The 15,564-nt window shown below is 37.5% G+C and overlaps 1 protein-coding gene across 9 annotated transcripts in view; it reads right to left on the minus strand.

Annotated features, from left to right (window-relative positions):
- LOC5565862 (transient receptor potential-gamma protein) overlaps positions 1–15,564 on the minus strand; it is a 535,758-nt gene that overhangs the window by 345,730 nt on the left and 174,464 nt on the right. The gene's annotated exons all lie outside the window — the stretch shown is intronic.

Genomic DNA, 15,564 nt, shown 5'->3' on the forward strand with positions numbered 1-15,564 from the left:
GAATTATTTCCATTCCTTTTTCCCTCCTCCGCGTGAGCCCTACACGGACGGGCAAACGAAATCGAAAGGTTTCAAATTGCATCGCCCTGGCCGGGCCACCTAGGCATACAAAATGCCACATTTGCAAAGATGAATAATTTTTAAGTATGGACTCCAGTTGTCTCATTCTCACCAATAGAAAATAGATTAAGCAGTTAAACATTGTAAGCTTTTGTAACAATATATAAACCCAGAAACGACGAAATAATAAACAGATTCTTACGAACCAGAAACTGGGAAAGGAGTCTCGACTTTTATTGAGTCCTTACTGGTGATAGCTCTCGAGCTCACCATAGTTTGGATACTCTACAAAGAAAAGACCTTCTCCAATATTTCTAAATACCGTAGGATGCCACATGGCGAACGTGACAGGTTATCTTTTATCTTTTATAAGACCCTGTAATCCTACGATTCTTCCGCGCGCATCCAAGTATCTATGTCGGTTACCCGTCGGTCGCGCGCATCGAAGTTAAATTAACTGTGTGTCTCAAGTGAAAAGTGATATACACCGTGAAAAAATGGGATGGTTCTCTAGTGACGAAATCGTCACAAATAGTGCTGTGTGTCCTCCGCAAGAAAATTATCACCTAACACAGGCAATCGCACTCGCTGTGTTAGCAGGCATTGCCGTTGGGTACATTGTAACGAAAATAGTGGTAATAGCTCATAAAAATCACACCATAAGAGTAGCGGAAAGAGCAGTTCGCGTTGCTAACGTGTAAAGTGACAATAAAGTTAACAGTGAACACTGGACAAATCCAAAATGAAAGTTTAAGATGGCAGCAAAAGAAAATATTACAATAACATTGAATAAGAAAATCAATCGCAGTAAAAGTGCCAATAATAGTGAACACAAATTCAAGTTGCTTAAAAGGACTTGTTCAGGCACTAGAACACGAAAAATTAATAACAGTGCTTAAAGTGTACAAAGACTCATGTGTAGTGAAAGTAACAACCGGAATAACCACAATAGAAGTACTACCGCATTTCCAACAAACGAAGAAAAGCCAACTCGCAGTTTGGCGGCAAAAATTTCTACCACAGTGAAATAAACAAAAATTAGACAAAGAAAAAAACAAACAAACAATAAGTGCAGTGTCGAAAGCAGAATAATGAGGCCGATATTACAATTTTTGGCTACGAATGTGTACGAGATCAACGCGTCGACAGGTGACGTATTTCACTACGTCAGTTTGACTTACGATGACTTTGAAGCTGACGAGTTAATGAGATCACTACAGCAAGTGCAGCCCCAACCCCAGCAACAGGACGAACACCCATCAACGCCAAGTGCGCCTTCAATGTAACAGATACCAGATGAGCAGCATTTAGTAAGTAATAAGAAATATATCATCAAAAATAGCCCACATGTCATACCTAGAAAAGGTTATTGAAGAAAAAATTCATGAACTATTGATTTTGAAAACAAACTTCGATAAAAACCCTTATCGAAATTACCGTAGAATAACTCTATTGAACAAATTGGTTCAAGCTAAAACTATTTACAATAAAATAATTGAATTAATTACAACAAACGAATTTAAATTAACCGAAAGCAAACTAAACATAAATATTAAACTAAGTCGAAATTTATATTACGAAATCAATCAACTAATTGCCTCAAAACTAAAAAACATCAAAGACAATTTCAAATTTCGTTCAGTGGTGAAAGGTGTGATATTTTGTCTAAGAATAAAAAATTTAACTATACAAAAACAAGCAATGGCTAGTATACTTGAAATTATAAAAGTGGTAACTTCACTTGTACCTATTTATGATGGAAAAGGTGAAAAGTTGGAAAATATTATAGCAGCTTTAGAGGCATGTAAACCTCTAATAAACGATGCCAATCGACAAGCAGCTATTCAAACAATTTTATCTAGATTAGAAAATAAAGCACGTGCAGCAGTAACTGATAATCCTGCTAGCATTGATATAATCATAAACAAATTGAAGGAAAAGTGCACTGTTAAAGTAGCACCAGACACTATATTAGCTAAAATTAACGCAACAAGGCAAAATGGAAATTTTGACAATTTTGCCACTACCATAGAAAAATTAACCATCGATTTAGAAAAAGCTTATCTAGGAGACGAAGTTCCCCTTGATACAGCTACCAAACTTGCAAATAATGCCGGAATAAGAGGTTTAACTAATGGAATAAAAAATGAGCAAACAAAACTGTTGTTGAAAGCCGGACAATTTACCACAATTTCCAAAGCAATTGAAAAAGCCTCAGAACTCGAAGCAGAAAACAATTTGAACAGATCCCCTAGTATCCTACATTACAGTTCCAATCCAGGACCAGGATCAAGAAACCACCAACAAAACAGGCAAAATAACCAAAGGCCAAAGCAACAATCAACCCAAAACTGGTCAAACCAAAACTGGTCACACCAACGATCAACGCAAAACTGGACAAACCAACGACCAATGCAAAACTGGTCCAATAACCAACGACAAAATTGGTCAAATCAACAGCCAAGATTTACCAATAACTACCAGAGGCATAATAACCAAAACTACAGACCAAACAATAATGGATACAACGGTAATAACAGAAATCGTGGACCCAATGTTTATTTTTTGACCCCGGAAAACCAACTGGTCCCCCAGCAGGTACCAGTTGGGGGACAACAACAAAATACCCAAACTCAAAATATTCAACAGCCACAACAACAACCTCACTTCCAAGTAGCATCAGCAAACATGCATCAACAAAGATAAAAGGAATTTTTAATATCTCTACTGCCCTGTCAAATTTTGTGATTCTGAAAACAGAATCCACGCACTCTGAATGTACTTTCCTAGTAGATTCAGGAGCTGAAATATCAGTCCTAAAGCCCACAAAATTGAAACAGGCAACAAATATCAACAATTCGCATACATGTTCTATAACAGGCATTCAGCCCAACCCCATTGACACACTCGGATCAATCAATTTATCTTTACATCTACCGTATGAAGTTTCAGCAACACACACATTCCATATTATACCCGAAACTCTTACAATACCCACAGACGGAATCATAGGACGAGATTTCCTGACAAAATTTAAATGCGTTATCGACTACGACACCTGGACTCTTTCAAGCTTTATAAATTCAGAATTAATTGAGATCCCTATACAAGATAAATTACATGACAAAATTCTAATACCACCCCGTTGCGAAGTATTTAGAAAAATTCCTATCCAAAACCCCCACCAAGATTACGTTATTTTATCAAAAGAAATAAAACCCGGAGTATTTTGCGCGAACTCAGTGTTAAATGCTAAAAATTCACTTGTAAAAATTATCAATACCACAAACTACACGGTAAAAATTCATGAGAATCTGTCAGATCTACTTCAACCCCTCGAAAATTATAACATATTTACTATCGATCAAACAAATCAAACAAATCGTAAAGACAAATGTATAGCTGAACTCAATTTAAATGACACTCCTTGTCACATTAAAGACAGATTAAAAGACTTATGTGCCAAATACAATGACTTATTTGCATTACAGGGTGACATGTTGACATGCAATAATTTCTACAAACAAAAAATAAACTTGAACGACCAAACACCAGTATACATTAAAAACTACAGAACACCGGAAGTTCATAGAACTGAAATTGACCGACACATCGACAAAATGTTAGAAGAGCAAATAATACAACCATCTATTTCACCCTACAACTCTCCTGTATTACTAGTCCCTAAAAAATCCGCCACAGGCGACAAGAAGTGGCGTCTTGTCGTAGATTTCCGACAATTAAATAAAAAAGTAATTGCTGACAAATTTCCACTACCCCGAATTGATGACATACTAGATCAGTTAGGAAGAGCGAAGTATTTTACAACACTCGACCTAATGTCAGGTTTTCATCAAATCGAGTTAGATGAAGAATCGAAGCAATACACAGCTTTTTCAACAAATTCTGGACATTATGAGTTTAACCGTCTTCCTTTTGGATTAAACATCTCCCCTAATAGTTTCCAACGCATGATGACGATAGCCCTCAGTGGACTACCGCCAGAATGTGCTTTTTTGTACATCGACGACATAATAGTTGTCGGATGCTCCATTAAACATCATTTGAATAATTTAGAACAAGTTTTCCAAAATCTTCGAAAATACAATCTAAAACTGAACCCAGCAAAATGTAGATTTTTTTGTGCCGACGTCACATATTTAGGACACCATATTTCAGAAGATGGTATCCAACCAGATAAATCAAAATATTCAACTATACTTAATTACCCCAAACCACAAAATGCAGATGACGTTAGGAGATTCGTCGCATTTTGCAACTATTACAGAAGGTTTATCCCTTACTTTTCTGATAAAGCAGCTCCATTAAACGCACTTTTAGCCAAGAAAACAATATTCAAATGGACAGAAGAATGCCAAAACGCTTTTGAAACCCTGAAAAACGAACTACTAAGTCCAAGAATTCTTCAATTCCCAGATTTTTCCAAACCCTTCATACTAAGCACAGACGCATCAAAAATAGCATGCGGAGCTGTGTTAGAGCAAGAACATAACGGAATTAGATTACCCATATCATATGCTAGTAAGAAATTTACAAAAGGAGAAAGTAACAAATCCACTATTGAGCAAGAACTTACAGCAATACATTGGGCTATCTCTCACTTTAGACCCTATCTCTATGGTCGCAAATTCACAGTAAAAACAGACCATAACCCTCTCGTACATCTTTTTTCCATGAAGGATCCCGCGTCTAAATTAACTAGAATGCGATTAGATTTAGAGGAATTCAATTTTGAAATCGAATACGTCAAAGGAAGAGAAAACGTAGGGCCCGACGCTCTTTCACGTATAGATATTGATTCTGAAATTCTTAAAAATATGTCTATTCTTCCAATGCAGACCAGATCCAAAACTCGAAATATGACGACAGAAGCTAAAGTTAACAAGCCAAATGCAGAGAAGATTGATCAACTTCACGCGTATGACTCGATTAACAATATCGACGCTTTCAATTTACCTAAACTAACCTTCCAAGCTCTAAGCGAACAATTAATTATAAATATTAAATCCAAAAACCTGAAAGGAATTATTGCTCAAGGGCAAATATTCCAACAAAAGGGAATGGTTTATATAAATGAATGCATGAACCTACTCAACGAAATGGCCAAAACTACGAACATGAAAAAACTCGCGATCAGTGTAATGGATCCGATTTTTAATTATATTTCCCGGGAACAATTTAAACAATCATGCAATGAGAACTTAAGTGACGTCACGATTATTATATATACACCAGCCATGGTGATACAAGACGAGAATGAAATAAATAAATTGATAAAAGAAAACCACGATACCCCTTCGGGAGGACACGTAGGTATTAACAAACTACTTCTTAAACTTAGACGTAAATATTACTGGAAAAACATGAAAAACAGCATTTCTAAATATGTGAAAAACTGCATTTCGTGTAAACTAAATAAACATTCAATCAAAACGCAAGAAAACTTTGAAAAAACAACAACTCCTACAAAACCCTTTGAATTAGTTTCAATCGATACCGTAGGACCACTTACTAGGTCAATTAAAGGAAATCGTTACGCATTAACCTTACAATGCGATCTAACGAAATATATAGTTACCGTACCAATAGTAGATAAACAAGCAAGTACACTAGCTAAGGCTTTAGTGGAACACTTTATTTTAATTTATGGTTGTCCACGAGCAATCAAATCCGACATGGGTACCGAATATAAAAATGAAGTATTCCAACAAATTTACAATATTCTCGAAATAAACCAGAAATTTTCCACAGCGTACCATCCAGAAACCATAGGAGCTCTCGAAAGAAGTCATCGTTGTTTAAATGAATATCTCAGGCAATTCATCAATGAACAACATGATGACTGGGACTCTTGGTTACCATATTTTACATTCTTCTATAACACAACACCACACACTGAACATTCTTTCGCACCATTTGAACTTATCTTTGGCACTCAAGTAAATTATCCAACAAAATTTAAAAATAATACCACAATCGATCCAATCTACAATTTTGAAGCCTATTACAAAGAATTACAATTTAAATTACATACAGCAGCGCTAAAAGCAAAACTATTACTAGAAAAATCCAAAGAAAAAAGAATCTCGAAACAAATACAAAATTCAAACCCAATTGAAATTCAAACAGGAAGCAAAGTTTGGCTTAAGAAAGAAAACCGACGAAAACTAGATCCAGTTTATACAGGACCGTTTACAATCATCGAAATAAATCACCCAAATGTTACAATCAAAAATCAAATGTCAAACGAAACTCAAACAGTACATAAAAACAGAATTATTATCTAAACTAAATCTTAAATTTATCCTTAACTCATTTATTTTCATACAAATTAATCCATGTTTATAAAATTCTATATTTTTTTCAATTTTTTTTTGTTTATAAAAACCATTATTTTTGTAAAAACAATGTTATCTTAAGAAGTGTTTATTCTAAGACACCCGAGCCTAATCTCTAAAAAAAAAAAAATAAGAAACGAAAAAATAAGTGAAAAAAGAGATAGGTCAAAAGTCTAACCTCGAGTTAGACGTGAGAAATTCGGCATTAAATATTAAATAGATTAATAACCAAAATTTTGTTAAACTTACCTAAAAATTGTAAGAGACTACTGGAGAAAGACATTAACTGAATAATTACACTTCATTTCATTATGTTACATTATTCTCCTAAAGGGGGAAGGTGTCGTGGGTTGAGAACCACTGATCACCGAAACCCACAATCATAAACAAACTCAAAGGCCATCCGCCTGAAACCGACCAATGCACTCGAAAAGTGCAAGATATTGAAATTACAACCATATGCGACAACCGCACCTCAAGTGTCAGAATTATTTCCATTCCTTTTTCCCTCCTCCGCGTGAGCCCTACACGGACGGGCAAACGAAATCGAAAGGTTTCAAATTGCATCGCCCTGGCCGGGCCACCTAGGCATACAAAATGCCACATTTGCAAAGATGAATAATTTTTAAGTATGGACTCCAGTTGTCTCATTCTCACCAATAGAAAATAGATTAAGCAGTTAAACATTGTAAGCTTTTGTAACAATATATAAACCCAGAAACGACGAAATAATAAACAGATTCTTACGAACCAGAAACTGGGAAAGGAGTCTCGACTTTTATTGAGTCCTTACTGGTGATAGCTCTCGAGCTCACCATAGTTTGGATACTCTACAAAGAAAAGACCTTCTCCAATATTTCTAAATACCGTAGGATGCCACAAAAGGTTTTCTTCCCGCTGGAAGTTGCAGCATGACGTCATCGTAGATTAGTTCATAGCAATACCGGTCCCATTTTATTTTACCTTTATTCTTTTTATTTTAGGTATCATTAAACTACAATTATACACATGGTAAAAACATAAACGGAAAATTCGTAAAATAGTTGAATGATTTCCATTTGCTGCCACGAAAATATTGTTTGACGTTTCAAACAAACAACTTTGAAAAAAATTCCAAAATCGCAAGGTTTGCTTTGATTTTACCATAAAAATATCATAGTGTGGACAAGAAAAGTCAAAAGGGGGTGATTCAAAGTTTATAGCTAGCCAGCGCAAAAAGCTTGATGATCATTATTGTAACAGGCTTGATATTAGCGCATTTGCTCAAAAGGACATGTGGCGTTCCCCGGTGGAAAAGAACAACCGCGGTGTTGCCAAAGACAAATTAAAGACCCCCATGTCCCTTGAAGTTGCCCAAAATTTTATGGATCATAAGGTAATCTAGAATGCCGTTCAAAGTGTACTGCGATCTGTCAAACTTGGGTACGTTTTGCACTACCAAGGGACCGAATGCAGTACTAGAAGTGGTACCCAATCTGAGCCCGAGTGGGACGAACCTGGTGTTGCTCTCTTTTTACCTCATTCTAATGGGAAATAATATTGCGATGTTTCATCAAACGCGGTTGTTTTTTTCCACTGCGTGGAATTTTGGGCAAATGCGCATTTTTGGAAACTTTACAAACAGCCACGCGGTGTATCATATCCAGCGGACCAGTCAATACATAAAAGCAGCGAGCGAGCAAGAGCAACTGGACAGCCGACCCAAGAGAAATCTGAGGAGGCCTCTAGTAGCATCACACAACCAACTCCCACCATACAGGCTAGCTTGTCTTCCTCTGATGGAAAAGATGCATGTTTGACCTCACTTCCTGGCCCAAGCGGTGTCACCTCAATGGCTCCCAATAAGGGCAGTGGAAATGTCAAAAGTGTAAAATTGATCACAGGGGATAAACCAGCAGGCCTAGGTAAGGAAAAGGACAAAAACCAAAATCTAAGACATCCCCCAAAATCAAAAGTTGATGATCCGTAACATCCAAGGAAGGACGGCAAACGTCCGGAAAATGCGGAACGCCTCAGCAATGATTAAAATCCTCCAAGTGAATCTCCATCATGCTCAGTGCGCAACAGATGTGCTTTGCAGGAGGTTCACAAAAGAACACCTTTCCGTGGCACTGATTCAAGAGCCATGGGTCAACAAAACTCGAATAAAAGGTATTCAACTAAACTCGTGTAGGTTGGTATATGATGACAGCCAGCTCTCTCCCAGAGCAGCTATTCTAATACGCAATGATACTGAATGTTTTCCAATTATAGAATTCATCAAAAGGGACATCGTGGCGATCAGGATGGAGGTTTCTACTGCTAGGGGTAGTACTGAGATCATTATGGTTTCGGCGTATTTCCCTGGCGACGCAGAAGACATTCCTCCTCCAGAGATGGCTGCTCTTGTCTCTTACAGTCAAAAACACAACATCCCCTTCGTCATCGGTTGTGATGCCAATGCTTATCACCTTGTATGGGGAAGTACAAACACAAATATCAGAGGTAAGCATCTTTTGCAGTTTCTTTCCTCCAAAAATATTGACATATGCAATGTCGGTGATAAGCCTACATTTGAAAACATCTTACGTCCTTGATCTGACTTTATGCAGTCAATCCATCTCGGATAAAATAAAAAACTGGCATGTTTCTAATGAAATATCTATGTCAGACCATAAACATATAGTCTTCGAGTGGAAAGGGGGTCTAATGACTCAAAAGTCGTATAAAGATCCCAAGAAAACTGATTGGGAAACCTACTCAGCTATTCTCCGTTCTGAAGACTATATAATAGAGCCGAATATTCAGACTATTACACAGTTAGAAGCAGGTTCGGATTCTATTAAAAACAAAATTCTAAATGCTTATCAAGAGAGCTGTCCGATCAAAACAGTTAGTTCGAACAGAGATGTTCCATGGTGGAACTTCAACCTTGATAAACTCAGAAAAACTGCTCGGAAGGAATTCAACCGAGCCAAACGCACTTCTGATTGGAGTCTATACCGAAAGGCTCTGACAGAGTATAACAAAGAAATGAGACAAGCAAAACGGAAATCATGGGTTCTCATGTGTGAAAGCATTGAGAAAACTCCCGTAGCTGCTCGACTTCATAAAACTCTTTCGAAGGATCACTCCAATGGTTTGGGAAGTCTTCAAAGGACTGACGGTTCACTCACTGTGGAACCTCGTGAAACACTGAGTGAAATGCTAAGAGTTCACTTTCCTGATTCAATCTTACAAACGAGTCTAAATGCTAAAGGTGCCATACTTGACGTCTCAGTTCCACACGGGTTCCTGTCAAGGGACTCAGGAACATAAAGGGACGCAATAAAGGTTGCCAAAGAAGCTTTTACTCGCGACAAGACTCGCGATAGGGTTGTTAGGGCAGTGAGATCGTTCGAGCCATTCAAATCTGCTGGAATGGATGGAATCTTCCCAGCGCTTATCCAAAAAGAGGAAGAGACACTGATTCCACACATGGTAGAGATTTTTAAGGCAAGTTTAGTTCTGGGACACATTCCAAATGATTGGCGTCAAGTTCGAGTTGTCTTTATTCCAAAAGCAGGAAAAAAGGACAAAACCAACCCTAAAGCAGTCCGACCGATAAGCCTATCCTCGGTAATGCTTAAAATCATGGAGAAGGTATTATGCGAGTATATAGATTCTAAATTTATGAAAACTATGCCTCTTTCTAAATCCCAATTTGCTTATCAAAGCGGAAAATCAACGGTCTCAGCACTGCACACGCTAGTGAACAAGATCGAGAAAACCTTTAATGCAAAAGAAATCGCTTTTATAGCATTTCTTGATATTGAAGGCGCGTTCGATAACGCTTCTTGTTCGTCTTTAGGTTCGGCAATGTTGAGGAGAAACTTCGACCCATGCATTGCAACATGGGTACATGCTATGCTAGCAAATCGACAGATCTCATCTGAGCTGAGTGATTCGCGCATTACTGTAATGGCTACAAGGGGGAGTACTATCTCCCTTATTGTGGTCATTAGTGGTGGACGAACTGCTAGATAGCTTAGAAAGAAGGGGTTTTGAAGTTGTTGGATACGCAGATGACGTAGTCATTATTGTACGAGGCAAATTTGACAGCGTTATTTCATCAAGGATGCAAATTGCTCTCAATCACACACTCTCCTGGTGTCAAAAAGAGAAACTAGGAATAAACCCTTCAAAAACAAGAATTGTACCGTTCACAAAAAGACGAAAGGTACAACTCCACCCTCTTTTCTTGAACCAAATACAATTAGTTTACTCAAATGAGGTCAAGTATCTTGGCATCACACTTGACGCAAAACTAAATTGAAACACCTATCTTCAAACAATCATAAATAAAGGTCTCAATTCACTCTGGGTTTGCTCAAAGACCTGTGGTAAAACATGGGGTCTAAAACCCAGTATGATCATGTGGATCAATAAAACAATCGTTCGGCCTAGAATAACCTATGCTTCCCTTGTTTGGTGGCCTAAGACAAAGGAAGCTACGGCTAGAGCTAAGCTGAACAAAATTCAACGTACTGCCTGTATTGCCATAACCGGTGCAGTTCGTAGTACCCCATCGTTTGCCCTAGATGCTATACTCAATCTGCCCCGGCTGGATCAATTCATAAAGCTGGATGCTGAGAAAAGTGCTCTTAGGCTAAAACGATCAACAGTCTTACTGTCAGGGGACTTAACAGGTCACCTCAGTATATTAAATGAATTTTCGATAAATCCTATTGTTGAAAAATGTAGTGACTGGATGGAAAAAGTGGTAAACTATGACTCGCCATTCACGGTGGTCTTTCCTTCTCGTTAGGAATGGGAAGGAGGTGGACCCACCATTTCACCGGGATCTATTAAATTCTACACAGATGGTTCAAAAATGAATAATCTGACAGGGTCTGGAGTATACGGACCGAAAACCATCTCTGTCTCTCTTGGACAGTGGCCTACAGTATTTCAAGCAGAAGTCTATGCAATCAAGGAATGTGCGAAGCTGTGTCTGAAAAGAAATAACAGACATGCCACCATCTGTATTTTCTCTGATAGTCAAGCAGCGCTTCAATCTTTGAAGGCTTTCACTTGCAACTCAAAACTTGTGTGGGAATGCATTCTTGCACTGAAATCCCTAGCTGAACACAATCGAGTTAAACTATATTGGATCCCAGGACATACGGGTCTAGAGGGTAACAAAATTTCCGATCAGCTAGCAAGGAATGGATCAACCAATATGTTCATTGGTCCAGAGCCATTCCTTGGCATTTCAAACTCTGCACTAAACACGGAATTGACCAACTGGTTGTTCGGTCAAATTCAATCAAATTGGAATACAGTTTCCAATGCGAATCAGTCCAAAAGGTTCGTAACAATAAACACGACACAAACACAAAAACTTATAGGTCTCAACAAAAGGGATCTCAGAACATACATCGGTCTAATAACTGGTCACTGCCCAAGCAGATACCACTTAGGGTAGGTGTACCAGTTATGGCCATAGTGGTTCCCTATTTCGCCATACGTGTTAATTTGAATAATTCTACATTTCAAAAGGTTTTGTGTAGTTCAGCAGTTAGATATACTATTTAACTCGATGTTAAAACATTCGAAGAGATAAAAAATGTGAAAGTTATCGAAATTGTACATATGGCCAAATAGGGAACCACTATGGCCATAACTGGTACACTTTCCCTATACAAGATCGGTGTCGTCCAAAACACAAATTGCCGTTTCTGTGACGAGACGGACGAAACCTCACAACACCTTCTCTGCTCTTGCAGTGCACACATCCATCGTAGGTTCAAAATATTTGGCAAGCACTACTTACAGCCAGCTGATATTTGGAACGCATCCCCCAGGGAGGTGGTTAGCTTTATTAGGCTGATCACGCCAGATTGGGGGAACTACAACACTGCAACCTAGGACTTCTGCCCATCAATGGCAGATGGTTCAAAGTTCAGTCAAATGCGCAAAGTATTCCGGAGGCACATTTGCTACTGGAAAACATTGTGTACATAGAGTAATAGGGTATATCACAATAGTCCTAAAAAATGGACGCAGTGATCCCACACCCGACAGAAGAAGAAGAAGAAGAAGAGCCCCAAGGCGAGAGTGATGAAAACCCTCATTTTTATCGCTTATTTACCAATCGGGGTAGGTGGTTTATTTTACAGGAGTGATAAACAATCCCCGGAGATTCGATAGTAATACTGTCCTCAGGTTTAGAGCGTTTTTACATGAATTTCATCGTTCACTGTTTTCCTCCCGATCTAATCAAATCTGTAGCTGAAGAAAATGAACAGACTCTGATGATGTGCTACGGATCATGATTGTTACAGAGTGCGATAAGTGAGAGATTCTCTCAATTTTCTCCAAATTCAATCCCTGCTCTTAACGAATTCTTTTCAATATTGCGCTCTGCAAGAGAAATCCACGGAGTGCAATTATCTGAAAATGACGATATACCGTCGCAGTGATAATAAAAATCACCATATCAGATCAGATCAGATCAGTATCAAACTTAGCAAATTTGGTACATTCGCGTCCTTGAAGATCGTAAAAATCCAAGCTTACTGGAATTTTGACGTTGCGTTTGAATTTCGTGCACATTATATTGACAATTCGAGTGACAATTAGAAGTTCGGCGTCGGCATTCTAATTTGGTGCTTCGCCGGCGCATAAGGATTGCCTTTGTCGGCGTAGCACTTCGGTAAAATGCCGACGCAGAACTTCGGCGAACTTTCGGTGATATTTCATTTCTCTTATGAACTTGGGTCTAAAGTTAATCTGAATGCACAATACATCTTCGCGTTATAGCCGCCGCTGGATGTGGATTTAAAATGAGCGCTGAACAAGGCGCTGGCACGGTGCTCCCCTGACCGTTATTATCAGAAAAAAATCTCCATTAAATCTGTGCTTGCCAGTCGTTTTCTATAGCTAAGCTGCATGTTTGAGCAAAATTTAAAAAAAAAAATCGTAGGGCCCGTTTTGAAGTTACGCCCTTTTGAATGCGTAAGTCCACTAATTCATAGGAAATCTAAGATATTTTAATGGGTTTTCATTGGTCGTGATTATTAGAAGCAATATACTATCAAAATTTGGTTCAAAGTTGGTTTGTTGATTATTTGGACCCTCTTGGTGGGACTTTGAATGAGAAAATAGCCGAAATTTGGTGTTACGCCCTTTTTTGAGGTATAACCATTGAAAACATTAATTATAAATAGATTACATAGGCATTCTAATACCGTTAAGCATGTTCAAATGCTTTCAATGCCGCATTGCACTTACATGTCATTTACAATAGATTGATTTTTCAAGGGCTCAAGTGCTGTAAGGCATTACGGAGCCATTTTTGTGTAATTGTTATTCATAAAATAATATTTCAATTCATGTTCACCTTAAGAAAAGTAAGAAGTTTTTGAGTTTTAAATTATAACACTTGCAGAGTGTAATATTATATGCCTTCCTTAAAAATCAAAACTCTCTTGAGAAGATTATTTACCTTAACTACTCTGAATTTCATTTCCTCGAATTTCATTAACCCGAGTGTCATTACCCTGAACGCATCATTACGCTGAATGCTATTGTCCCGAATAGCATTGTCCCGTGATAATGGAATTCGAAGTAATGCCAATCTAGGAACTGGAACTCGCGGTGATGGTCTTTAGGTATTCGGGGTAATGGAATTCAAAGTTAAAGCTAGGTATGCTGTTCCGCTCAAGAAAAGTAAAAATTTCTGCTGAAGAATTGGTCAAGAAATCTACTACAGTGAGCTCCATTTGAATTGACATTTCTTTTCAATTGCGTACTGCGATCTAAAATAATACTACTGTTGAAGTACATACTTTCCATAAGGGGTATAATTTTAAAAAGATATATAACATATTTTAAAATCAGAGTCGTTCATGGATTTTACGTAAATTCCAGTTTTGGTTACCGAAAAAAACGTAAATTGTTCTGTGGCTCTTTTGATCACCTGCTGGTCTACCTACCGTCATATGGTTTGAATGCAACATAAACTGAAGATTTCTATATTAACTGGTATATTTTTTTTCGATCACAAACTGTGCTTGTGAAGTTAAGATTCAACAACTGCTATGACCCTCCTCAAACGAAAAAAAATCATACTCTTGGAGCTAAACAAAGTTTTCCAAACCGACAATGATGAACATTTATAATTAAGAACAAAATTATAACAGATGTTATAAACTTTGCATTTTATTTTCTTCCATTTTGTATCGCTGCGTTCTATGTCGTTAATTTGATTACCGTAAATTCGGGTGAAATTGATCAGTAGGGTGAAATTGATCACCGTGCCACACGATTTTCTTTCTTCCTAATGGAGCACAAATATCAATGTAACCTGCAGTGAATGAACGTTGTTTGTCGGAACTATTGTCGAATTGTGTGCAGTGATGTTTTTAGCGTTATAGAATGTTTATTTATATGAAAATAACGCAAAATTTCAAAATTGTGAATGGTGAAGTAATGACAAACATCCATGAACTTCTTGTTCTAAACAAGGTTTTGAACATGGTATAAACTTAAAAATTTGTAAGGATGCTTAAAATATATTCCCAAGCCAGATTTCATCATCAAAACTTGTACCAAATTGCTCATTTGTTTGAAATAATTGAATTTCTGTTCGATATCATAAAATTCCTTGGGAAATTGCCTACATTTAGGCGTTTTCCGCGTAATTCATCAAATTCAATCATTCATTATTTCTATGAATATTGTATTGCTTAAAATTTGGCAAGCATATTCGGATTCAGAGCACTCATGTTCAGTATGCAGAGTTGTTTTAAAAACTAACAACAATCGTATTGACAGGTGATCAATTTCACTCCGGAATTGAACACCCCGATTTATTATTTTGGAGATGATTTTTAGCACTAAAATCACATTTGTTAGAAAATTTCGGTATACGAGCCAATGAACCTCACCATTGTACTTGTTTTCATATACTTATTTGTTAGGCATTGTCAGCATTATTGAAAATAGACAAGGAAAACCGATAAAAATGATCAATTTCACCCGAAATTACGCTATATTCCATACACCGCTACCCATAACCGAAAAATCAATTCGTTAAGTACTTTTTGACATATAACTCGCTTCGATATATAACAGGTAGCAATCAGTTACGTGTTAAATAAACTGAATCGTTTAATTATAT

Source organism: Aedes aegypti, chromosome 2 (assembly GCF_002204515.2).
Source record: "Aedes aegypti strain LVP_AGWG chromosome 2, AaegL5.0 Primary Assembly, whole genome shotgun sequence".
In the NCBI taxonomy this organism is placed as follows: domain Eukaryota; kingdom Metazoa; phylum Arthropoda; class Insecta; order Diptera; family Culicidae; genus Aedes; species Aedes aegypti.